Below are 19,624 nucleotides of genomic sequence, written 5' to 3'. Positions count from 1 at the left end.
CCTAGTATGTGTCAGCCAGGGCTTTGCCTATATTATTCCTTTTAATTCTCACAGCAGTTCCTGCAAGGAAGGTATTAATTTTACTCATTTTACAGAGGAGGAAGTCAAGGTTTAGCGGGTCAAGCGACTTACTTAGAGACACATAGCTGAAGTCCCTGAATAAGCATCTCTTATTTCAAAAGCAGTTTTTTCTACACCATGCTAGATTCACGTTTTACAAAAATGATCCGCACTTCATTAAAATCCAAGCCTTACTGAAGTAAATTGAAAATGCTTTTTAGACAGTTACTATTTCTATGAATAGGAATTGGGACAAAAACACTTGAACATAACTATGAAGTACTGTGAAAAAAAGATTTGTCTAATGACTGGGACCTCCAGAGCTGCATTGGGTTTTTATTTGGTCTGAGAGTTTAAAACATCTTACTGATTTGTAATTTGTTATAAGAGGTTATATTATAACCAGTAGCTTAGTGGTTAAGAGCCCAGAGTTTGGGGCTAGACTTCCTAGATTCAAATTTCAGCACTGTTACTTACTAGATGTGTGACCTTGGGTTAATTAATCTGATTTGGCTTCCTCATCTGTAACATAGAGTTCATAGTAGTGTTTAACTCATAGAGTTGTTTATTAGGATTTTAAAAAGGAGTGTTGTGAAGAACTGTCCCAGGGCACACAGTACCTGGTGGATGTTACATAGAACAAAAATTTTGGCCCACGTCATTCAAGAAATGGTCAGAAAACCCATACCTTCTCACAAAAAGATAGTTTTTTTGTCTTTTACTGGACAACCACAGCATAGTGAGAACCTACTATTGTGTATATTCATAACTGTATCCTTGCTGTATGGACAGAAGTCATTGGGGGCTTCCAGGTGCTGATAGCTAGTTGGGTCCAAAGGGTATTTGAGGGTATTTCAGGTAAAGACAAATAATGCGAGCAAGGCATATATCTGAGATATGAGGAAACAGAGAGAGTACATTTCGATGTGTTGTGTGAAACAAGGTTGATGGTAAAGGATTGAGGCCCGTTCATGAAATTCCTTGAAAGCCAAGCAGAGTAATTTAGATTTGAGGTGGCAGGAGTTTGGAGTGATTATTTTTAGGAGTATATTATGAAACTAAGGAAGATAAACTTGCAGTTATAAGCAGGATAAAGTGGAAGGAGTATAGAGTAGGGAGAGCTAAGGTAGGCTACAGCTGTTGCAATTTTTCTGCTGTGAGGTCATGGTGAAGGATTGATAAGGTGAGCATGCTCATATTAGGAAAGGAAAGGATGATTAGATTCTGGATATTATGGGTGGAGGAAAAGAAAGAGTTGATAACAGCACATTGTGTCTGGATGATGAGTACATTGGTGTCAACACTGTCAAAAACAGGTTAATTGTGGAAAGGAATCTGATACAATTAGTGTAATGACTAAATTTATTTGGAAATTTTATTGCTCTAATGTATCTGTATACTGTAGACCAAATAACTGTTTGATGACCATTTGAATATCTGGACCATTATGACAAATGACATTTGCTATGGTGGAGGATAATGTGGTCCAGTGTACAGTGAATGAGCAGTGGGGGATGACGGCCATGGCAACCCAATCATTGCTTATGGGAACAAGGTGGTGTGAATCATAAACTATTAGTGAAGTTTCTACAGACTTTGTGGTAAACATCACTGTGATGCAGTCAATTTTGTCAAGTAAGGCACTTAATTGCAAGTATGTTCAATATATACAAAAATACATATTGTTAATTGGAAGTAGTTCGGATTGGACATCGCAGGCAAACTGCCTTTAGCAGTTGCTTTAAAATGCGTACAAGCATGACATTGAGATCGGTCAGTTTGTGGGCATACCCAAGTATATTTTATTTTTATTTATTTATTTTTGCTGTACGTGGGCCTCTCACTGTTGTGGCCTCTCCCGCTGCAGAGCACAGGCTCACGGGCCCAGCCGCTCCGCGGCACGTGGGATCTTCCCGGACCGGGGCACAAACCCGTGTCCCCAGCATCGGCAGGTGGACTCTCAACCACTGCGCCACCAGGGAAGCCCCCCAAGTATATTTTAATGAATTCCCTGATGGTCCAGTGGTTACACTCTGTATTTTCACGGCCAAGGGCCTGGGTTCTATCCCTGGTCAGGCAGGGAACTAAGATCCCACAAGCCAAGTGGCACAGCCAAAAAAGCCCAAATAAACCAAGTATATTTTATTTTCTTAATTTGCATATTACAAATTTTGTTTTGAAACATGTCAGGCAGGATGCCTTTTAATTTGAAAATTTGTTCAAGAAATTGTGTCCCATCACCAATACTATATAGAATAGAAATGAAAACCCAGTGTTACGTAATCTTTAATTTGCATGAAATTCTTTGGCTGAGAGGATGTTATCAAAATTAGATTGTGCTGGTTTAAAGGAATAGAAAACGTACTTGTCCAAAAAGCACATGGATGTCCCTTGTGCGTAGTTTGGAGTCTGGACCTCAGCTCTCTGGCCTTCGTGAAGGGATCAAAGTCTCCACGCAGAGTCAGTTCCAAATCTGAACACACTCTTCAGTTCCTCCATTCCTTACTTTTGTTATGTGGTCTGGATTTTCAGGAGCGTGATGACTAACAGTATTGCCAGATTTAGCAGATAAAAATATAGGACGCCAGTTAAATTTGAAGTTCAAATAAACAATTTTTTGTGTGTATGGGACATACATATACTAAAAAACTATTCGTTTATCTGAAATTTGAATTTAACTAGACGCTCCGTATCTTAACTGGCAACCCCTGTTTGCTTTTTCTTCACAATGATTTGTTAACTTCACAGAAAGTCTCAAAATGGGAGACAAAAAGTAACTTGCCTGGCCCCGAAGCAGATGGGGCTTACGGCAGTCGGCCTTTTCCCAAACTTGGCCTTTAAAAAAAAAAAAAAGAAAAGAAACCACCCACAAGTCCCAGGAGCCTGCGCGTTAAAGTAAGCCGCGCAGCAGCTTTCCCGCCGGTTTTCTGCGTAATGTAGCACGGCGGCCACGCCGCGGGGTGGAGCGCATGTGGCGGTGTCCTTGCCGGATGCGAAAGGAGGTGCCAGAAACTTTAAACCCCGGCCAGAAGACAACGTGTCCACTTAGACGGCGGTAAGTGCCGCCATTTTCTTTGCGGGCAAAGACTGAGAGAAGTTAGGGGCTCCTCTTTGCCCCGTAAAGCGGATTGGGGGGAATGGCCCACGGCCTCAGCACTTTGGTGACGTGGAATCGGGGTCCCCCCCTTTGGGGGCTGATTTCTAGTGACACGTCGAAGTTTTGCCAAGTCGGGGAAAAGGGACGCCGCCTCGGTCCCGGATGTAAGATGGCGGCGCGGGGGGCGGCCTGGCGGGGCGGTCACGTGGTGGGAGTAGCGCGCGAGCCTCCTTAAGTGATCTCTATGGTTCGTCCGGACTCACTGGAGCAGCGGAGCGCGAGACGGGGCGTGTGTCCGCGCTCGCCGGCTGCTGCCGCTGCCACTGCCACCCATGCCGCCGCCCGGCCCGGTTTCAGTTTTACGGGGTTTTTGTTTGTTTTATTATTGCCTCCTGCAGAGGTGCACGAGATTTCCCCGAAGGGTGCTGGGGAGCCGGTGGCCTGGGGACTTCTGGGCTGTGCCGTGGTTTCTGGTTGCGGCGCCGGAGTCGGTGTTGCCTCTGCGGGAAGCGCTCCGGCGTTCTCCCGGGCGGAGAGCCGGCCTCGCGCGGGTGTAGGGAGCGCGGCAACGGTGGGGGCCCAGCCGCCGCCCAGCCCCCACCGCAGGGAGGGGAGCGGGCGGCACAGCCCGGAGACGTGGCGGGAGCGCGACGGGCGAAGCGCGGGAGCGCTGCTTGCTGCCTCTCGGGGACCGTCCAGGTCCCGTAGGCGTCTGCTGTGCTTTTGCCGCCCATTTCATGCTTTCGAGTGGCCCGGGGGACGGCGTCCCCTCGGGGCGGCGGAGGGAGCGGGTGCCTCCGCTAGGACCCCTCCGCACCTTTTCTCTTTCCAGAGCTGTCGGTTACGTAGAGGACGCCGGCCCGGCCTCCCCCGGGCGCCGGCGCCGCTGTGATGCCCGGAGCTCCCGGGGCACGCCTGGTGCGGCCGAGCGGCTCGGCGCTGGGCGGGGTCTTGCGGGCGCGGCGGGGAAGGGCAGGGGCGCCGGGCCGACGTCGGCGGCTGAGGATGGACGAAGGAGCGCCGGAGTCGCTTCGCTCGCCTCAGCGTGGTCCGGTGCCTCCCTGACACCATGGCCCTGGCTGAGGTAGTAGTTTGTGCTGTTGGTCGGGTTGTGACATTGCCCGCTGTGGAGATAACTGCGCAAGCTACTGCCTTGCTAGTGCTGGTGATGCTCAGCGCCGCGGAGGACAATGGCTGGGAATCCCCTTTGTTTTCCGGGGCGCGGGGGCAGCCCGCCGAGCCCCGGCAGGGCCGGCCACCACGGAAACCGTTAGTTGTACATTTTCCCGGAGGGAGGAAGGGACTGCGGGGAGAGGGGTGGACGGGGACTTTTGTAAAGCTGGGGAAGACCTAAGTCTTTGGATTCGGTATTTGCTCGAAAAGGAAGGACTGCAATTGTGAGAGAGATTGACACATAACTTTTCCACCCTAAATAATTTTACCGCTTCTTTCAGTAGTTGATGCAAGATTTAGTTTGTACCTATTTTACTTCATTCTTTATCTGTGGGTCGGAGTGGTGTGAGGTATCTTGTGCAGAACTGGCATTAGGGGCGGAATAGTAGACCCATTAATTATAAAGTTTATGCCTTAACAGTTCAAATCTGTTTTTTTTTTTAATATGTTCTCTCGGTAAATCTAAGAGTTTTTAAAATGTGTAAACCCAAAGCAATTAAAAGTTTCTGTTTAAACTTTGCAACTCTTTGAATAAGAAGATTGAATTTATAGTTAAATGCACTATTGAGATTTTTTAATGTATGAGGCAAATAAATTCTCTTTACAGTGTGCTGTGCTTTTTTTTCTTTCTTTTTAGTTTAACTTTGGGGGCTCAAATTCTGCCGGTGTGGTGGGATTTTTTGGCTTTTGATTCTCATGTTGTAATCATTTATATCATTGCATTTCAGTGTGGGAGAAAAGGATCTAGGTAGGAGCTAGAAGTGTGGTTTCTGGATACTTTGAGTTTAAAATCTAAGATTGCCCATTTTGATTTGTGAGGGACCACTACGCCAAGCAGGAAGATCCAATTTTTATTAAAAAAATGTAATTTGGAAAACTAATGAAATTACTCGGTATTTCAAATACCCTGAAGTCTGGGTGGAAAAGATGATTGTATTTCTAAAATTTTAATTTCACTGAGAGAAATTGGTGGTAAATTTTAGTACTTTTCTTAGAAAACTGATCCGGTTTTGATTTGTGCAGAATAATTAGCTTTGTGATGTAATCACAAACATTCTGCGGTTTAATTTTTGATGCATAATTGAAAAAAACTAAGGCAATTCTTTACTAAGAAAAAGGCACATATAAGGAGAAAAAACTAAAGCCAACCGAATCCTTTTTGTCCCCTTCAGGAGGAGTTTGATGCTTTCGTAATTCAAAAGTTATCTAATAAGTATGCCTTGGTTTGGTTTGGTTTAGCTTTGAGAGAGAACCTTGCTCAATCTGATCTCATCTGGATGGAGCTGCCTCATTGTGGGAAGGACAGTATAGAACCTTACGTTGAATCTTAAAATGCATAAAATATGTGAGCGTTGGCTCTTGGAGTTTGCTTTCTTGATACCAAAGAAAATTCAGGTCTTTATTAAAAGCCAATTCTTTTAAATGATGAAAATCTTTGGGTGCTATGTCAAATCTTGATTTATGGAGAAACTAATAAAATTCTAATTGTAGTATAATAATTTTCATTTTCCAAAATACTCCATTCAGCCAGCCATGCTAATTCTCATCCGACAGGTCATCTTTCCCACTACGCTTTTTAACATTTTATAGGGGATCAACAGTTGTTAATTTGTGCCCAAAAGTATTACAGATTCTGCCAGTAATTTATTGAACTTTAATGGATCAGCAGATAGGAAGCTGAAGTATACAGATAAAGTATTCACAGTTTATCTTCTGCTTTTAAAGTAAATTTCAGCCAGAACTATATGTTGCCCACATAGTAGGAACATTTTGTTGTTGGATATAAAGGTACTTCTATATGTTATTCTTGTTTGCTAAATTACAAGAGAAAATACTGCCCTCAGCCAACTTGTTTTTAGTACCATAGTTATATTTCTGCTCTAATCTCCAGTATTAAAAATTAGCCTTTCACTTTTGCATTTCACTTTTACATTTCTGTACACACCGATGAAAATTATCTACTGAACATTTTTACTGTTGACAGTTTCCTACAAGATGAATTTGCCTTATCAAAAGTGCAACTTTCCAATCTTGATGTTTTTGACATTTACTTGGCACAATTGACTTTTTTGTTGATCCGTTGTCAGGCATTTAAGTAATTTGTATTAGCAAAAAGCCACAGATGGGAAAGAATAAGGCAGTGTTTGGGTGTCCTCAATAAATACCAGATCAAAGGAAAGCTCAGTTATGGTAATAACATTTTAATAAATGTCATCCTCAGTTATTGGAAATGTAGATGTTAATTTTGTGTATGGGACACCTGGAGAAGATTCTTGGGAAGCAGTTTTGCTTCAGGCCCCAAAGTCAGAATTCCTGATTGTTAATCTTATATACTAAAGCTTTTGTTTATAAGCTGTTTAAACATAACAGTTGCCTTTTGGTAGGTGGGCCAGGGTGTACTCAAGACATTGTGTCTGTGGAGTGGCCCCAAAGAATTCTTGTCAGAGGAGCCTGACAGCAGAGAGATGCTCTTCAGTGTATGGGAACTAGGTGCCAGGAAGGCTGGGATTTCTTCATGGCTACCCATCCTTTCTCCCTCTCGTATGTCACATCTCACCTCCTCCATAGTGGGAGGGTGGGGGAGAACTGACAGGAGAGGTACTACTTCCCCCACTGAACACTCCTTCTATAATTTCTGCAACAAAAGGAAAATAGGACAGTTGCCTTCAAAAGTGAATTAGGCCAGATCAGTAATACCCAAGAGGACAATTATGGCCATTGTCGTAAAATCTAAAAAGTCATTGGTGCCCCTGAAATCTAGACAATTCAGGCAAAAATATTAAAATCACTTGAATGATTGTCTAACACAATTCACTAAGTGTTTTTGTTAGGATATTGCTGTTAGGCACCATGGGGAAAGCAGAATAATTGTATGGCTACGTCACTGCCCCGAAGGTCAATGCATTTAGAAAAGGTAGAACATGAAGTGCCTAAGAATCAAAATGTGGGCAGGTGAGAAAAGCATTAGTGACCTAGGTTACCTTTGAGACCTGGCAGAAGAAAAAGTGGGTGAAAGAGCTGAGGGGAGGGAAGTACGGAACACTTACAATAGATCTTGTAATTTAGATGTCTTGATGTTTGTTGCCTCTAGTAGTCATTCTAAAAGTGGCATTGGAGTCTTGGAGATGAGCATTACAATTGTGGTTGATATTCAGTGATACTCTGGCTGTCTTACCTTTTAGCCTTGTATTATCTGCTGTAATACGTTGAGTTGTTTTCTGAATTTGTTTAAGAGAAATATTAGTTTTACATGGACTAGAGTATGCTTTTTTTATCTGAAGTTGAGAGTTATTTTTTGTTGTTGTTAGATTTTCATTTTGCAGTTATCTTTCTTTAAAAGCGCTGTTCTGTGCACATGTAATGGAATTGTGCCTACACAGACTTCTGGGCACTAAATTTGTGGATAGGATCCTTTTAAACTGCACCGTTGACGCCCAACAGTACAGATTTGGTTATGAACAAACAAACCCAAGATAGGAGCCTTGTGTTGATTTTACAGGGTAAGTTCCTAGCTCTTTCTTCTTATTCCACCTCAAACAACTCTTTTGAAAATATACCGTTCTGTTTGCCTTTAGCTGGGTTTCAAATATAATTGAGAGTGTTAGTTCCGTTATTATGTAATCGAGAGTGTTTTATCATGAAGGTCAAGGTTTCTCAGAAGGCCAAATAGTGTCAAATGTCACAGAAAAGTAAACTAGGAACTAAAAAGTGTCCACAGACACTGGCAGTTTAGATCATACATGTAGTTGTAGCGCTGTTTTCTGTTATAAATGAATAATCTCTAATTGCTCTCTGGTGGAGTAACAGACTACAATTATGTGTGTTTCATACTGCTTTGAACTTGAACAAAAATGTATTAAGATTCCTGGGACTTCCCTGGTGGTCCAGTGGTTAAGACACCGCGCTCCCAATGCAGGGGGCCCGGGTTTGATCCCTGGTCAGGGAACTAAGATCCCACATACCGCAGCTAAGCCCTCGTGGTGTAACTAGAGAAGCCCGCGTGCCTGTTCTTTTTTTTTAATTGAGATATAATTGACATATAATTTTATATTAGTTTGATGTGTACAACAGTGATTTGGTATATGTTTATATTGCAGAATGATCACCACAATAAGTCTAGTGAACATCCATCACCACACATAGTTACAATTTTTTTCTTGTGATGAGAACTTTTAAGATCTGTGCTCTTAGCAACTGTCAAATAATAACATACAGTATTGTTAACTTTAATCACAGTGCTGTACATTACATCGGCATGACTTAATTATTTTATAACTGGACGTCTGTACCTTTTGAGCACCTTCAACCCGTTTTGTCTACCCCCCACCCCTTGCCTCTGGCAACCACCAGAATAACTGAATTCAGTTATTTAATTTTATTTTTTAGATTCCACATATATGTAAGATCATATGGTATTTCTTTTTCTCTGTCTGACTTATTTCACTTAGCATAATGCCCTCAAGTTCCATCCATTTTGTCACAGATAGCAAGAGTTCATTCTTTTTTATGGCTGCATAATATTCCATTGTATTTATATATGCCACATTTTCTTTATCCATTCATCCATTGATGAAGACTTAGGTAGTTTCCATATCTTGGCTATTGTAAATAATGCTGCAGTGAACATGGGGGTTCCTATTATCTTTTTGAGTACATGTTCTCATTTCTTTCAGATAAATACCCAGAAGTGGAATTGCTGGAATTGGTAGCTCTATTTTTAATTTTTCTATACTGTTTTCCGTAGTGGCTGCATCTGTTTACATTCCCACGAACAGTGCACAATGATCTCATTTTCTCTACATCCTCGCCAACACTTACTTCTTATCTTTTTGATAATAACCACTCTAACAGGTGTGAGGTAGTATCTCATTACGGTTTTGATTTGCGTTTCCCTGATGATTAGTGATGCTGAGCACCTTTTCATGTCCTGTTGGCCATCTGTGTGTCTTCTTTGGAAAAATGTCTGTTTGGATCCTCTGCCCATTTTTTAATCAAATTGTTTGTTTTTGCTAATGAGCTACATGAATTCTTTATATATTTTGGATATTAACCCCTTTTCAGAAATATGAGCTGCAGATATTTTCTCCCATTCGATAGGTTGCCTTTTTGACTGTTCTTTAGGAATAACAAACATTTATGTCTTTTGAGGAGAGAAGTTACACAAGGGGAAAAGAAAATTGCACACACAAAACTTGAAGGAGGTGGTAGGGGAAGAAAGATTGCTTATTAATGAGGAGATAAGACTGTTGGTAGGTGGATAGAGGAAAAATGAGAGGGAATATGGAGATTCAGGATTGAATATACAATAGAAAAGGGATAATTGATTGGGCAAGATCCTGTGTTGTTATACTATCTACTCTGTTTTTGTGAGGAAACTCTATATGTTAAAAGCATCCTAGCAGTATGTTTGCTGTTTTATCTGTAGTAACATCTGAAAACATTTGAAAGTGCTTCAGAGTAGGGTCAACAAACATTTCCTGTAAAGGGCCAGATATTAAATATTCTAGGCTTTGTGGGTCATATATGGTCTTTATTGCATATGCTGCTGTTTCTCCTCCTTTGCTTTCTTCTTTTTCTGCCCCTCCTCTTCTTCTCTTTCTTCTTCCTCTTTAAAAGTGTAAAATCATTCTCAGCTCATGGGCAATACTAAAAACAGGCCATAGGCCAGATTTGGCCTGCAGGCCAGTTTGCTGACCCGTGCTTTAGAACTTAGCTATCCTGATAGAACATTTGGTTCCACCCTTACCCCGCCCCCCTTTCTCTCATTAAGTGAGGAAAGAAATAGGTCTTTCTTGGAGAACAAAATGTTGGAATAATTTAATACATTTGAATGTATGTGACCCTGATCTGCTTTTGACCATCATCACTCAGATTTGTGACGATAGTCTGTGTTCCCTTCTCTTGACCCTAATGGCATTTATAGAACAGCTACCCTGAAGTTTCCATTCTGAAAGGACCATGGGGAGATCACATAGACATAGGGAGAGAGATCTGAGGAAACCCAGCTGTGCCTGCCCCAGCTATTTTAAGTCTTCCCAAACTAGGCACCATGCAAGTCCCAGACGATTCCAGTACCAGCTACCATCTGCTGCAAGCTTAGGACACACCCTAAGCAAGAACCATGTAGGCAAGTTTAGTAAAGCCCCAGAACCATGAGAGAGAATAACAACACTGTGGTTGTCGTTGTAAGCCAAAGTTTTGGGGTAATTTGTTACATAGCAGTAGATAACCAGAAATGGTTTGGGGACCTGGAAATGGAGTATTACTGTAACAAAACCTAAAACACATGACAGTGGCTTTGCAACTGAGCTGCCCACATATGTTGGAAGGGCCTTGAAGAGATTAGTAGCAGAAATCTGATGGATCTTGAGGTTGTCAGTAGGGCTTAAAGGAAAGTGAGGAAAAAATTATTAAAGTTGGAGGAAAAGCTCTTGTTAATAAAACTGCTGCTTAGGATAATGTAGAAATAGAAAATAATACTTAATGAACTGATGCATCAGCCCGAACAGTTTCCAAGCTAAAGTTTTAAAGTTTCAACTGGTTTCTTTTAGCTGATATCATGAAATACAGATAATGATGAGCTAGAGAAGAAATTATTCAGTTTTCAAGCAAAATTTTGAGGAAATATATAAAAGTCAGGACTTGCTGGGTTAGAAAAGAAAACCCTTTTCTGATGACCAGTCTCTTGCAGCAGAATATTCCCAAAGTAAAAAAAAGGCCTCAGGACAAAATCAAATTCACAGCTCCGTCATGAAAAGTTCTCAGGGTAAAGATGAAACTAAGGATTAGACTGTGAAATCCTTTATTAAGACCCCAGAAAAATTAAGGTGATGCCTTACAGGGAGCCCCATGTAGACAAGATTTGTTGATGTGGCTTTTGTCTAATGAAGTAAACCCCAATGAGATCAATAAGATTCATAGGAAACTTACAAAGCTTTTAAGAAAATTATATTGTAGAAATACTATTAGCTTGAACTATAAGGAATAGAGACGGCTTCAAAATGAAAAGAAGTTTTAGACCCTAGAACTTCTACAGGCAGGAATATTTTATGGAGTAGGAAGGATAACTCAGAGGATGGAGCAAAGAGCTGAGGAGAATCATCGCAGGCAATAGAAGTGAACCTTACTTAATCAAGGAATTGGCAACATGTGCCCAGTTTGATTTGCTGTGGGTGAGAGACTGCCACATGCCTATGGTGTTTTCTCCCTTTTTGAATGGGGGTATTTATAGTGATTATCCTATGCCTGTCTACCCTACCATGTATATTGTGTATGTGGGGGACAGAAAATTTGTCTCTCTAGTTCACAGGTTTTTAGACCTAAGAGGAAGGGTACTTTTCCTCTAGGAAAAGGTACTATTCTCATTGCTTTTCTACGCCACCCCCTTTTTTTGTAATTTTAAATCACATAATAAAACAACAGAAAAATATATTTGAATGTAGCTTGAGTGACTGTAAGTAAGCACAAAAATTCTCTTTTGTCTTGAATCTCGTATTTTAATATATACTAAGTACTGAACACAGGGCCTACCTGGTGTGTAATTATTTTTTTGTAAATGCTGATTTCCCTTATCATTCTCTTTCCTTGCGGTGGCATTATCTTTACCCATGGTGTCCAGTTCCCTCCTGCTGATTTTTTGTTCACCAGGGCTCTCTACTCCCCCAGCCCCTCCTCCACACCACCAGGCCTCTCCATATGCTCCAGACTTTCTCTGGCATTTTATTACTGTCATCCAAACTCTGAACTTGCCTACCTTATTTTTTCAAAGACTTACAGAGTGACCAGATAATTAACATGAATAATACTAAAGTGTTAACACAAAAATTTTACTTGGATAATTGCAATAGCAACCTTCAGTGTTTACCCTGTGGAGTTACTAAAATTTCAAGCATTTTTGTAGGCTGCCTGAGTCTATTTTTGGTAAGGACCCTGAAGTTGATGCTCAAGTCATGCCATTCATGTTCTTTTCTAATAGACAGTGGCCATCCTTTAGGGATGGAATATAGTGTAGAACGCTGTGCTAAAATCTGTTCTGGCTCTTCTCCATGTTATGGACCATCTGTGAAGCTTGGAGTCTAGGTCAAATGTATCTTTTGTCTCCTCTTCCCCAGCATTTTGTAGAGGATTCTAATCTAATTAAAATTAATGTCAATAGCAGTGTTGAAGAAGAAAACCTAAAAGGAAGAGAATTTTTGAAAGAAGGGGTATGGGAAAAGAGGAGGGCAGTTTTACCTGAATTGTTTTGCCTTGAAAAATAAATGTGCTTGTGTAATTCTGTGAGTCAGTGAATATGTGTACATAAATACACATTTCTTTATTTAGCCAATATTAATGAGTATCACTGTGACTCCTCCAATATACTAGCTTCTATGGGGATAAGATAAATTAGAGAGACCACTTATTCTGCAGGACTGGTTCCAACAACAGTTGGGCAGTGTGCACTGTGTGGGGCCTGGGAGATGGTTTCTGCATAATATTAGAATGCATATGCACTCTCAGCTTTAAAAATGATGCTGAATTCTCAGGAAAACTGAACTCCATTAACAGTAACATCTTCTGTAAATCAAAAGCTTGCAAAGCCTTAATGAAAAGGAAGCCATCTAACCTTAAAAATGAATTTATTACTAAATGAATTTAATTCACAAAAGGAATTTTCCCTAATATTTAGGCTCTTGTTGATTTTGGTTTCGTTTGTTTTTATTAACATTTTTAGTTGTTTGGTTTGGTCAACTATTGAATTTGAGTTAAAAGATAGATCTTCTCTGAGGATGCAGTCTAATAATGAGGCCAAGTAAATAATGGAAAAATCAGTTTCCAAGTGTGGCAGGGCAGTGCTCTGTAGTCTTTGCATGGCAAATAGTATGTCTAACTTTTTCAGTGATCTGCAAAATTGAGCTACTCATTCCTACACAAATGAATGTGCTGATTTTGTCTCCCCCCACACCTTTTTTGCTCACTTTCTTCATTTCTTCCCTCTTCTTGTTTCCCTGACCTCTGGGGAGAAGGGATGTGGCACCAGAAACAAGAGGCACACTCACAGTTACATCCTGCTGACTCGTCATGGGGCTCTAGGCAAGTCACTAATCAGGAAATTGGGGGAGTCAGTGCTGGCTGGGGAGTTAGTAGGTTGAGGAGGTGAGGACAGACCCTGGTGACGTCAGGGCCTCGGCAGTGCAACTTCTATCGATGCATATTTCCATTGCCACCACTTAACCTTAGAGGCGTGGGTGATCCAGCAGTGAGTTATTCTGTGCAAGAGGGAGCGAGGGCTTTAGATCAGGTGGCCAGAGGGTTATTTCCTCTCTCTGCTGTTTAACAGCTGTGTGGCCTCAGGTGAATTTCTTAATCTCATTGATCCTCAGTTTCCTATTTGTAATACCTACAATGAAAGGTCGTTCTGAGGATCACAGATAATATACCTAAAGTGCCCAACAAAGTCCTGACACAAGGAGTGTTTATAAATGGTAGCTACTTGAAGTAGTCTAAAGTCTCTTTCACATGCTTAATACACTTATATAATTTCAATCTTAATCTCACAGACACACACACACACACACACACACACACACACACACACTATTACCATTCTACGCTCCTGAAATTGTATATGAACCTTACCACTTAAAGAATGGCCTTTTGTCATCAGGGAAATGGTCCTATTGCCAGGTTAAAGGAATACTCAGGAAATGGCTCAGAAAAAGATAAAATGCAGAATGTATTATTTTCTTAAAAAATTATTCTTTGGTAATGTTAGCTCTTTATCCCCCCTGCTTAATTGTGATGTCTACCAACATTGTCGAAAACAGTAGCCAATCCAAGTCTTTTCTTGTTGATTGAAGTCTAGCCTGTCTGGGACTAGAGCACCCCTCTTAAGCTTGCTAGCAGTTGTGTCACATTGCTTGAGTCGACAAATAAATGGCCAGGAGTCATTCTGCATGATAGCCTTTCCATTCTATAGAAACTATGAAACTGATCCAAATAAATGGCTGGGTCTCCCAGGCCGGTGGATCTGTATGTTGCCCCTTTGTTACAGTGTCATATCCTCTTGACTGCCTTTCAGGGCAAAGAGCAACTGTGCAGCACAGGTAAGAGAGTGGAGCCAGGTGACATGCTGATGGGATGTTGCAGCCCCTGCAAGAGGGGCTCTGTCTTTGCGGAAGGGTGTAGTATTGCTATTGTGACAAGTGTCTTTTTAGTCAAAAGCAATAAATCTTCCCTTGTTTAAATGACAGATGGTTAGGATTGTTACTTCTGTTTCCAGCAAACCCATAAGAGGAAAAACAAACAACTGACGTTGAGTTCTTCTTGGTTTTCAAAGAGTACTAGGAAAAATTTGAAACAGTGTAGTTTCAGTAAGGTTATACAGTGTTTGAGGTCAACCCCACCCACTCCCACCGTGATGTCCACATCCTAAATCCCCAGAACCTATGAATATGTTAGGTTACACAGCAAAGAAGAATTATGATTGCAGATGGAGTTAAGGTTGCTAATCAGCTGCCCTTAAAATAGGGAGACTATCCCGGATTACTGGTGAGCCCAATACAATCACAGTGTAGTAGGGACCCAGGTCGCCTCTAGAAGCTGGAAAAGGCAAAGAAGTGTAGTCTCTTCTAGAACCTTCAGAAAGTCCTGCCGACACCACGATTTTAGCCCAGTGAGACCCATTTCAGACTTCTGACCTCCAGAATTATAGTAAATCTGTGTTGCTTTAAGTCATTAAGTTTGTGGTGATATTACAGCAGCAATAGAAAACTAATATAGCATTTAACTGTGAACAGCTAAATATCTAAAGTTGATGAACCCAAGTTTCCTCCTCCTCTCTTTCCAAGTAAGGTGCCACAACCAGGGAAATGACAAAGCAAAAGCAAGGGAGAGGAAAGCCAGCAAAGGGCAGGCTGGCCGGCTGGCTGGCCGGCTGGCTGCTGCTTAGCGTGGTCTCTTCGCTTCCTATCTCAGTATTTAGCCTCTGCCCTGCCTTGGGCCAGGGGGGCTCTTCCCCACATTGCCTCGGGCCTCGTGCTGCCTCCACCTCTCTTTTCCCCAGTGGTCTTCTCTCCAGGTCCCCTCTTCTACTCTGTGGGAGCTAGCAGAAGCCCAAGCTAGCAAGAGGAAAATGGACATTCCTACCAATTCCCTCCCTTCCCTTCCATACCCACATAGTCTCTGGGGAAGAATCTTGAATGAAAGCAAGCAAAGAACAAAAGGAAAAGAGATGCCTGAAAACAGGCTCGAAACAGTAATGGGTAGAGTGACAAACAGGAGATGCCACCTCATCTTGTTGACTTAGCTGTCACCATTTTCCATAGCAGAGTTATTCCAGTGTACTCTGTACCAGGGCTCAGTGTAACTATTATTCCTGTGCCCTCGGTAGTACAGTAGAACCTCCCCCATTTCTCTAAATAGTTAACTGCACACTTAGAGCTCCTGACATAGAGTTTAGGATGCAGAGTTAAGTATTTGTGTGTACTTCACCCCATTGCCATCTGTGATCTGTAAAAGTCTGATACACCCTAGCTAGTCAAATATTCATTGATCCTCCACTGTGCATTTGGCGGTACACTAGATGTAGGAAGCGGTGCTGGGCCCAGCACCATCACTCGGAGGACCAAGTGGAGCCCCCTTTCTGGTGGAAAACGATTTCTCTGGGATTACGATCAGCAGTCCTGTTTCCTTGGAACAGCACATAAGCAACTTACTGCAGGTGTTGTCCTAAAGACACGAGCTTATCTAATGTAGACAAGAACAAAAAAATCAAAATTCCTCCCCGAAAGGTTACTCAGTGACTCCGTGTGCCTCTGAGAGTACAATAAGCTCTTTCTTTGGAATCTGGGAGGTGCTTCCGGGGCATGAGAAGGAACACTCTACACAGCTGCCTTTGATGTGATCTCCCAGGTGTGCCCAATAATGCCTTGGTGCTTTCCAACCACCTGTTGTCATTTTACACGTTTTATCAGATGACTTTATATATCGGGTAGGACCAGATCTTTAAAAGGGAAGATGTGACAACTTTAACGCCCGTCATGCTCTAGGCATACTCCCTATCAGGGCTGCATCTTCATTCACTAGAGATGGCGATTTACAGTGTCTAATTCTAATCACCTGTCTAGCTACAGTGCTCTAACTGGTCTCCTTGGCTTCTGTCTTTCCCTCCTCCAATCTTGCCCAGGAACTTTTGTTAGAGGGATCTTTAAAGAAAATAGAAAAAAAATTGAGCTACCCTTCTTCTCCCCTCCTGCTTCCTTATCTGAGTTAGATGTTCTCATAATACCCTACACTTTCCCCTTTGTTAGCAGTCATCACAGCGAACTGTAAGTGCCTGTTCACTCACGTGCATCTCCCACTAAACTCTGATCTGTGGCGGCTGGCCCGTGCCTGCCTTGTGTATGTTTGTATGTACACCACTCCACCCTGATGCCAGCAGGCGAACAATGCACGTGGGTGTGTTGAGTGAGTGAAAGCCACTTTGCTACCTAAGAACTTACAGTGATTTCCCCCGTTGTTTATCAGATCTGACCCAGACACTTCATTTCGGTTTTCAGCTCCTTTGATTTTTCTTGTATACAAGCTCTCAGATCTCCTCCTGGCCCCCATCTGGTTCTTGCATCTTCATGCACTAAGTTGTCTGCTCTGCCTGCCCATCTGTGGTAGCTTGTCTCCAGAGATGGCTGCCATCAGTTTCTTTGTGCACATGCCACTCCCCCACTGAGAGATAGTCCTCTGCCCCCTTGAACCTGGGCTAGACTGTGACTAATTTCACCAATAGACTGTAGCAGAAGTGACACTCTGCCAGTGTTGAGCTACTCTTTAAGAGAGGACAGGCGGTTTCCTATCTCTTGGAGCCCTGAACTGCCGTTAATAAGTTCAGGCAGACAAGCCACGTGGAGGAGGCTGAGCCATCAGCATGGGAGTGAAGAAGCCACGTTAGACAACCAGCCCAGCTGAGCCTTGAGGCAAGTCCAGTCCCAGCTACTCTCTGACGTAACTACTCGAAAGATCCCAGGCAGGACCACCTAGTTGAGTACAGTCAGCCTACAGAACCATGAGATAAGGAGAGTAGTTATTGTTGGGTTTTTTTAAAGATTTTTTGATCTGGACCATTTTTAAAGTCTTTATTGAATTTGTTGCAATATTGCTTCTGTTTTATGTTTTGGTTTTTTGGCCCCGAGGCATGTGGGATCTTAGCTCCCCAACCAGGGATCGAACCCGCACCCCCTGCATTGGAAGGCGAAGTCTTAACCACTGGACCACCAGGGAAGTACCTCGATAGTAGTTCTAAGCTACTAAATTTCGAGGTGATCTGCTCTACAGCAATAAATACCCTAAACAGCGTCCTCCAAGGTCTCAAACTAGATTTTCAGTAAAGTTTGCCTTTCAAGTCTAGTTGACCTTGGTCTCTCCCTTCTCTCTCATAGAACTTCTCAGTACCACACGTTTTGTCATCCCACTGTACATATCATTATTTTCCATTTCCTGTGTGCTATTCTGGACTCCATGACCAAACTCCATGATCTCTGAAGATACCAAACAATGAGTCCTAGTTCTGGACAAAATGTAATAAATAAGCTGTTGAATTAGAAGCATTCGTGGTCATTCACCTCTCTGCCAGCTATTTTAGCTGTGACTCTTCGTGGTATCTGTTGGAGCATTCTTTCAAGCCATGGTTGTGAAAGTATGTGTGACCGCAGGCAGCCCTTAGGATCCTTCCACCTGCAGACAGTATGAAAGAGCAGTGGTTCTCCAAGTCTGGTCCCAGATCAACAGCATCAGCATCTCCTGGGAACCTGTTAGAAATGCAGATTCTCAGGTCTACCCCAGACCTGTAAAATTTGAAGTTCTGGGGGTGGGGCCCAGCATTCTGTGTCTTAACAAGCCTTCCAGATAATTGTGATGTATGCTGAAGTACGAGAATCACTCTTGTAGTGGAAAGCGTCCTGGTTTTAAGGTCAGAGGTCTAGGAATCCTTTGTTAAACATTTATTAAATGTGCATCTGCTTATGCGAGGTGTTGCCTTAGGGGCGGGGGATACTAAGAGGGCTGTAGGTTTGTCTCTGCCCTTGTTTGTTGAGGGAGGATGGTGGTGGCTGCACTATTTACATACGTATAAATGAGACATAACCCAAATTATCTGTACAAAGCCTGCACACTGAATGAGACAGTCCTAGATTTTTACCTTTGCTTTTCTATTTAAGGATCAGATACCATTATCGTGAACTTAAATAAACTTTAGGAACCCTTTTATCAGGAAATGTTTTATTAAAGATTACTCAATTAGTAGCCTATGAAGTAGTATTCATGCTCACCATAGGACAGAAAATCCAGATAACTAAAAAGAAGAAAATTAAAATAATTCATAATCCTATCACCCAGAGCTAATACCATTTCAGTGTATTTTCTTCGCAACTTTTTAATGCCTGGGTCTTTTTGTCCTTTTTCTATATCTGCCTTATGCTCTTAGTAACTTATTGTGACCATTCTAAGTCACTCGTTTCCTGAAGCTTCAACATCTTTTGGTGAAATGGATATAGTATAGTCATGATGGTGTCTGCCCTGGGAGTGCACCTGGCTATTCAAGGCATGGGTTTAGCTAAGTAGTAGTGGAGACAATTACTGGTTCCCCTTTTCACTCCTGTCCATGTCCATCTTTCCCTTTGTTTATTCTCTTTTCTAATCGACCCCATAGATGCCTCCCTGCCTCTTCTCTCCACCTGTCCTACTTTTCCTCCTCTCACTTAAGCTTTGTTTTTCCACCCGTGGCTGGCGTGACCTTCTACCCCTTCTCCCCTTGATTCCTCTTTATCCTTCCGGACCCAGTGCCATGACCAACTCATGTGGGAGAGATTTGCTTCCTTGCAGACGCTTAAACGCGTTCTCTGATTTTCCACAGCTCTCTTCATACCTCTCTCATTGTACTCTCTCACGTGAGCGTTACACACTTAAGGTCTGCGGCCCGAGACCAGAGGCTTATTCTTCTCCACATCCCCTAAGAAAAGTGAAGGGGCTTCTGTAAAGTTTGCAAAATGAATAAATAAAACCCCAAGGCCTGTCAGTCACCCAGGACTGCTGTTCACAAGTGCAAGACCCATTGGCAAGCCCCTGGGCTATACAGGCTCCTGACCTTGATACACAGGCACTGTGATTCCTTCAAGGAAGCCTCTGAAAAAGCTCAAATCCAAATCACAGGGAAGTATTGAAACAATACTGCCAAAAAGGGAAGGAGCTACTTTCAGGTAAGATAGGAAATGGGCTGCATATGAGAATAGAGGACTTGGGAATGCTGTTTGTGATGGCCCAGGA

The 19,624-nt window shown here is 42.4% G+C and overlaps 1 long non-coding RNA gene across 1 annotated transcript in view; it reads left to right on the top strand.

The window, feature by feature from the left end:
* Window positions 1-2,927: 2,927 nt before the first annotated feature.
* LOC115858518 (uncharacterized) overlaps window positions 2,928-19,624 on the top strand; it is a 68,919-nt gene continuing 52,222 nt past the window's right edge. The window contains exon 1 of the long non-coding RNA XR_009565391.2: window positions 2,928-3,115. This is a non-coding gene — a long non-coding RNA (uncharacterized lncRNA). The remainder of the gene's footprint in view (window positions 3,116-19,624) is intronic.

The sequence above is a fragment of the Globicephala melas genome, chromosome 10 (assembly GCF_963455315.2).
Source record: "Globicephala melas chromosome 10, mGloMel1.2, whole genome shotgun sequence".
Taxonomy (NCBI): Eukaryota; Metazoa; Chordata; class Mammalia; order Artiodactyla; family Delphinidae; genus Globicephala; species Globicephala melas.
Note: the sequence above shows the minus strand (reverse complement) of the source record. Positions and strands in the feature narration are given on the sequence as shown.